Source organism: Lates calcarifer, linkage group LG5 (genome assembly GCF_001640805.2).
Source record: "Lates calcarifer isolate ASB-BC8 linkage group LG5, TLL_Latcal_v3, whole genome shotgun sequence".
Lineage (NCBI taxonomy): Eukaryota > Metazoa > Chordata > Actinopteri > Centropomidae > Lates > Lates calcarifer.
The window spans coordinates 18,188,143-18,195,000 of record NC_066837.1 but is presented as its reverse complement, the minus strand read 5'-3'; the positions used below and the strand labels follow the sequence as shown (position 1 = coordinate 18,195,000).

The 6,858-nt window shown below is 39.2% G+C and overlaps 1 protein-coding gene across 2 annotated transcripts in view; it reads right to left on the bottom strand.

Moving 5' to 3' along the window:
* The window catches only part of LOC108875934 (phosphoinositide 3-kinase regulatory subunit 6), a 23,056-nt gene extending 16,732 nt beyond the window's left edge, over positions 1-6,324 (bottom strand). For both annotated transcript variants that reach the window (XM_051070695.1, XM_018665150.2), the window contains exon 1: positions 6,220-6,324. The gene's annotated coding sequence lies outside the window, so the exon portion shown is untranslated. The remainder of the gene's footprint in view (positions 1-6,219) is intronic.
* Between the last annotated feature and the right edge of the window lie 534 nt (positions 6,325-6,858).

Genomic DNA, 6,858 nt, shown 5'->3' with positions numbered 1-6,858 from the left:
GGCATGCTGCTGACATCTCAGAAAACAGGAAGAACCTGACAGCGACGTGTGGAAGTGTGTATGCAGGGCAAGAGAGAGGTGGTGCTGCAGTGCTGAAGCGGGGGTGGGGTTGTATGTATATGTGTTTTCATGAGTGGAAATCCCCAACCTAGCTTAGCATAGGGTCTCTTGACACTGATCAGCCACATCATCTCTCACCTGGACATAGGGGGAGAGGGAGGAAAGCACCTGCAGAGTTTGTGGCGGGCAAGCATTACCTGAAAAACAAGTACAGGTTGATTGAACTTGAATTTCCTCCTGCCAGGAAAATTTAAACTCATGTGTGGAAGTAAACTGTGTGTACAGTGTGTTTAAAGGATTGAGGGTAAAAGCAGCATCATGAAATTCCCCATGTTTTTCTTTTGCAAGAAGGTAACAAATAAGACACTGCGAATGTAGAGAGAGAGAAGACGCTGAATGGCTGCTACCTTCTTCTCTTCATGGGGCATCTCAGAAAGAGCTAATATTTACATCTGAGATATGAAACTGTCACACAGCATGTCAACTAGCCAGCCAAAACAGGCAGTTTGTTATATTTGATTACAACCTGAAACAATATCACCATACTAAGACAACTTAATGCTGTGAGGAACATAGATTGACATGCACACGTGTTACAAAGAAACCCCTAAAACAGACAACATTTAATTCAGTGGGGGTGGGGGGCATCAATCAAAGTGATTTCCTGCATCAACAAGCTGGACAATATGAGGAAGTTCTCTTGGACCGGTGAATGTGTACGTATGAGTAAGTCTCTATGTGTGCGTGTGTGTGTGTGTGCGTGCGTGTGTGCGTGCGTGTGTGTAAACTTGCCTGGCCTGACTGACCAGGGATTATTTCCTCCTCAGGGCAAACATTGTCCACAATAATCCTTAAAATCTACAACAAACAGGTGAATATGTAACAAAAAAAAAACCTTGTAGAATGTTTTTGACTTGAGGAGTTAGTGTAAATACTTACATCCCATCACAGGTTTGTATAGGCAAGGCAAAGATTTATGCAGCTTGTGGTAGTGTGCTAAATCCATCAGGCAAGAGGAAAACAGATAGGGAAAGGCAGAGATATGAAGGGGTTTCCCATTAAGGTGTGTGTGTGTGTGTGTGTGTGTGGGTGGTATGGACAAGTTGGGTCAACTGGTCCATTAGGGCTCAGTTGAGGATGTGGCATTTAAGTTGAATTAGGCAACATGTGTCAGTCATGGAGTTTTGTACAAACAATTGTTAAAACACAAATGCAAATACAAGCAAACACATAAAGACATATAGTATTCTGTGCATACTGTATGTGGTCGTACATGAGCACCTATGAACAATTATACAGAAGATGCGGCACATGTAATACCCACTGACTTATGACTGAATCTTACAAAACAGCAGTAACTTCTCTGTAGCCTCAAAAATTTTTATAGTCAATTTACAACAGCTGTTCTGTTTTCCTTGAATTCTAAAAAAAAAACAGTATGAGCTGTGAACTGTGCATTGTGCAGGGATTTCCATCAGTGTTTTGGAATAGCAATTAGATTCATTTTTTATTCAGGAAATACTTGTAAATCCCTTCTTGTTGACGATAAAAACAGTTCTAAACAAAGACAGCATTGTTGCCATAGTTACAGCTGTGTAGCCTCAGGCAGAAGGCCTGTGGATAACCAGAGAGCTGTGGGGGAACATCAGTATGAATGATTTATGTTTTCAAACTAATTAATGGATAAAAAGACATTTTTGTTATACAGGAGGTATCAGCTGTTAAGTGGTCTACTGCTACCACTGACTCTGGTTTACAACTATACAGAATTCTACACAATCCCACTTATGATTTTCAAGAAACTGCTATGGTACAGTTGCCAAATTCCTGGTTTGCGAGCTTGTCCCTAAAATAGATTATATGGGTTCAGGTTCTGTGCTTTTGAGGCATCCCTGCTGTCTGTACGTGTTAAAACAAGTGCAATGCATTTCAGATTTTCCTAATATTTAAGCCACACACTGACAGTCCTATACAAACTCACCCTAGGTCAGTGAGCACACACTAAAGCACAGGGCGCCGCATGTCTACTACATTTGAGACAACCTCTAACCAAATATTCTGTATATTCTGTGAATGACGTGGTGTGGAAAAACAAACATTGTTTCCAGACATGCTGAGTAAAAAGTGTGTAGAAACAAATTTGAGGATTCCAGTAGACTGTCAGCCTCACCACGCAGAGGGCCTTTTTTAGCCACTGTGGGCATGATGAGGAAATGCAGTAACGATTAAACTTTCACAGGTCACTGGGTGTAAAATAATCCAAATGCTACAACCACAGGATGTACCAAGTGCGTCACACAGAAATGATCAGCAGCATAAATAGAACCACACGCACACTTGGCCTGACGTCGCCCCAGCCACTATGGAGACTGCTTTCCAAGGAGCCCACAGGCACACAACTAAGCCAAGAAGTGCTGCCATTTGTTTTCATATTCCCCACAGGACAAACAAACAGATGGCGTCTCACACTGAAGAGCGTCTGCGGCTGTCTGCACTTTGGGAGCTGCTGTATGTGGGATTAAAAAAAAAAAAAAACTTTGGGCAAAGTTGTCATTTAAAATGTTGGGTCAGGTTGGGTCAGCTGCGTGGACAGACAACAGCCCAGAACTCCAGAGCAATACTTCTGCACAAAGTAGCGAATGCAGTCTAGAGATTTCAAAACAAAATCTCTCTGGATGCAACTAATGATTGCTTTAATTAGTCTCCATTAATTAATCCCATGGTAACACTTTGAATTGGATGTTTTATTTGTTTGACAGTGAAGATCCTAAACAAACAGCAAATCCGCACAACTGAGAAGCTGGAGCTAAGGCACATTTGCCATTTTGCTTGAAAAATTGCTTCATTGATTAACTGACTATTAGTATAATTGCAGGTAAGTGTGGTTTTTGCATGACTGTAAACACTGGCATGCTGCTAAGCACTTTGTTTATGAGGCATCATCTCAAGTAACTAAGAGACTGAATTAATTAGGTTATCTGACTGAGCTGAAACGATCAATACATAGCTAAGCTGAAGCATACGACTCCTGTGTCAACATAGCCTACAGACACCATGAGGTCTGTTTGACTTAACTGCTTTAAAATATAGTCCCCCTTAAACCCCGAAGTCAATAAAGGACCACAAACGGGCTCATTGATCTGTTTTCCCCGCAGCAGGAGAAACTTCTCAACACATTTTACTGTCAGCTCTTTACATTTGAAGTATAATCAACAGCATGTCAACAGGTCAGTTCATTTTGTTTCCTGAAATCACAATTAAAAACAAATTCATTACAGAGTCCCACCAAATTATCTCTTCAAGTTGGGAGGGAAAACCAGTTCTCTAATAGTAACCAGCAGCTAACTAACACACCGGCCAGAAAGACTGCTTCTCCAACAGCATTCCAACCAGAGCCAACACACACACACAAAAGTGTAATGCCCTGTGTGTCTGACCTTATGAAACTGGTGGCCTCATGTAGGCTGACTTTCCAAAAATCTTTTTTTTTTTTTTTTTTTTTGATCTACTGATTAACAATGGAACAAAGATTATTTTAGTGTAAAGATGCCTTAAGGAAAGAAATGGGTACAAATGTTTGAAGTGGGTGACGTTTTGGAGAGGACTGAGAGGTCTTTGTAGAGAAAGGTCATGGGGTGTAGAGACATAGTGAGTCACACCCGGTTCATCCATCAGTTTATGGATCTAATTCTGACAAAACATAAAGGAGACTCTATAAACTACTTCCTCAAAACATTTGGCCCAAAGGCCTAAATAGTGAAAAAAGGCAACTTTTTAAAGTTTACAGTATAACAAGGGTTAATTTTGGTCAATTCTTTGACAAACCTTGGAAGGATGATACATTTTGCATTTAAACACATTACAATGAGTGAGCTCATTAATAACTGGTAGGTCAGGTCCTGAGTTCTACACCTAATTCTAATTGCATGATATTTGCAACAATGTGATGAACCCAAGGCTGAATGGTACAGAAACACTGAAGAATCTAATCTGAAGAAAATCAATGAGAAAACTCAACTCTTCTCTAACCTACAGTACATACTGTTTTGTAGCGAGTTTGTTTCATGACTGCTGGCTAGTTTTACTTTTAGTGTTTTTTTTCCTTGCTTGATAGAAAGACTGAAATTGTGAACATTACTGTTTCTATTAAGAAATGTCAAGGGAAAATGAGTCTTGTGTTTTGGGGTGTGTTTGCTTATTTGACAGCAGTTTTATCCTGTCATATGGTAAATATGGATTTAGCAGTTGTGTAATCTTGATACATTAGTGTTGTTCTTTCTTAAAGTCTGTACTTATATATATTTCACCAACTTACTGTATTGTGCATTGAAATTACTGGCTACAAGAGGATGCTGGAAAAAATCTGCTTTTTTTTTTTCAGAAAAAGTCCAAAAAAAGCTATCATACCTGTGTCAATACCTGTGTCTAAAAGAAGTTGTTCATTTTAACTGGTGAGTAATGTTCCCTATTCTTACAATGAAAAGGTAAGTTAAGACAAAGAGAAGACAAAAGACAGTGACTTAGATTTGTGTTGCGTGAAGCTTTATGCAATTAGTGTGTTCACTGTCATTAGTAATTGTTTGGTAAAGCCACTGATGACAGGTTAAAGACATATCTTCCTTGTAGGTCATTTCCTTTTCAGTTGATGCTGTGATACAGTTTTAATTGCAGTCCTGTCTCTTATGGTCACCTCCCCTAAACAACTATCCAAAACATCTTGTTTTACTGCATTATCTCCCTGTAGGTGTTTCCATCATCCAAAGATTGTATCTGAATGTTTCACTGTGTGGTCATAAGACACTAGGGCATGGTGATCACGCTGTCTAATAATAGTTTCACAATCAAAATGGTGATTTAACACCATGTGGACTGTAACTAATTTTCCTCATCATGTGTAGTTGAATTAGGATCACTGATTACCACTGTTTTGCAATGTTTTATGTTATTTCCTCTAGAACCATGTTCAAGGCTAAATATTTCAAACCACTATGTCACTACATCTTCATGTCTGACTACAGAGCCTCACCCAATAGGTGACATCACCAGTCCAATTTTAACTAAGATTAGAGTTTTATACTGGGTGTTACATGCAGCTGTGCAGGGTGTCAGCATCTTAACTTGGTCAGTTTTTGAGATTTACAAGACCTATAAAGATTTCATGTGTGCCTGTGAAGATTCTCAGTCATTTTCTGTTTTACTAAGTGCAACTGGACTTGTCCTCAAGCAAGATCATTGGCCTTTGTCTAGTGCAAATTTAATGTGTGCTTTATTGCCAGGAACAGTATTTCTATACTCTTGGCTGTCGCTCATGAATGAATATTGGTTTACTTTATGAACAAATGATCACTTTCACAGAGACCAACATAGACATCCACTCACTAGAGCAACCCTGCGTCCCCCTAACCCCAAAGTGGTACCAGGAAGCGCAGGATCTAAAACAAGGAAGCTGGACGAAATACAGCTGTGCTTTTAGATTTCCAGCAGACACAACAGAGAGCCAAGGCTTCAATGAGATCAGGCACTGTTATCAACCTCTTGTTATTATCTCAGGAGGGAAAAAAAATAAATAACCGTCCCTTGTGTCTTCCAGTGTCATAGGGCATTAAGTGTTTTTTATAGCCTGACTCGCATGTCAAAGGTTCCATTCATAAATGACGAGGAGGGGGGCTGACATATATAGCAGCATAGGAATCTCTGGTAACACATCTCAGTCAGGTGCTGCACAGTAAACCACTGCCACGTCTTATCTACACGGTGCAGTAAGTGGCATGAAAAATGTGTACTCGTAAAAGAATCAGATAATGACCAGCGGCTCATCAGTGCAAAACATAAACATCGTTAAGACCATATGAGTCACAATGAGCAACAAAAAGCATCCCTAAAATATAATTAGCTAATCCCAGAGCGGAAGAGCTGTAGGTATACGACAACTTTCCATAAAATACTCACGGACGAGTTTATGTTAAACGCTAAACAGAGGTAAATGTCCATTTACATACACACGATATGCTGACATAAATTTCGTCATCAGCAATATCAGTTTGCTGCAATTTATTGTCGCTGATAAACTTTTCCGCGAGTAAGTAGACAGTAAACTACGAAGTAAAAATGTCTACAATTGGTAAAATATCAAATATTTCTGTCTTTGAGGAAACTTACCTGCAGTGAAGATGTACAAACAGCTCCACTCGCCTGAATTTATTTACTTTATCGCCTCTCCGTCGATGACACTTGTCTTTACTGAGCTCCAGTCTACTGTCTGACAGTCTATTCCTCTGACTACGCCCACCCCTGTAACCTACCAATGGTGTGTCGTCTAGCACTTTGTGGGAACCAATCAGCGCATGTATCTATATAAACTGTCCTTAGATCAACTATCTTAAACAGGATAGATAAATAGATAGATAGAGCCTCTGGTTTGTAAATGTATTTTACAAACTTTTTGTAGATAAACTGCCCCTGTGAGTGTGACACAGTACTAAATTTAATATCTAGTATTGCTCATGAGTAAGCATCATTTTAATGTTGTATTTCATTGAGACAGCGCTTGAAAATTAAGTAAAGCTGCCAGATAAATGTACTGTAGTGGAGTTTTGTTTTTTGTTTTTTGTCTCTGACATGTGAAGTAAATGTAGTGAAGTATAACTATTATGAAGTATAAAATGAAAACATAAAAGTAATGAAGTTCCTCAAAACTCTACCTAAATACAATAAATTCCTCTGTAAATGTATTCATTTACATTCCACCACTGTACTTGTGGTTTATGTACATAATAACAAGTTGGTAATACACACAAG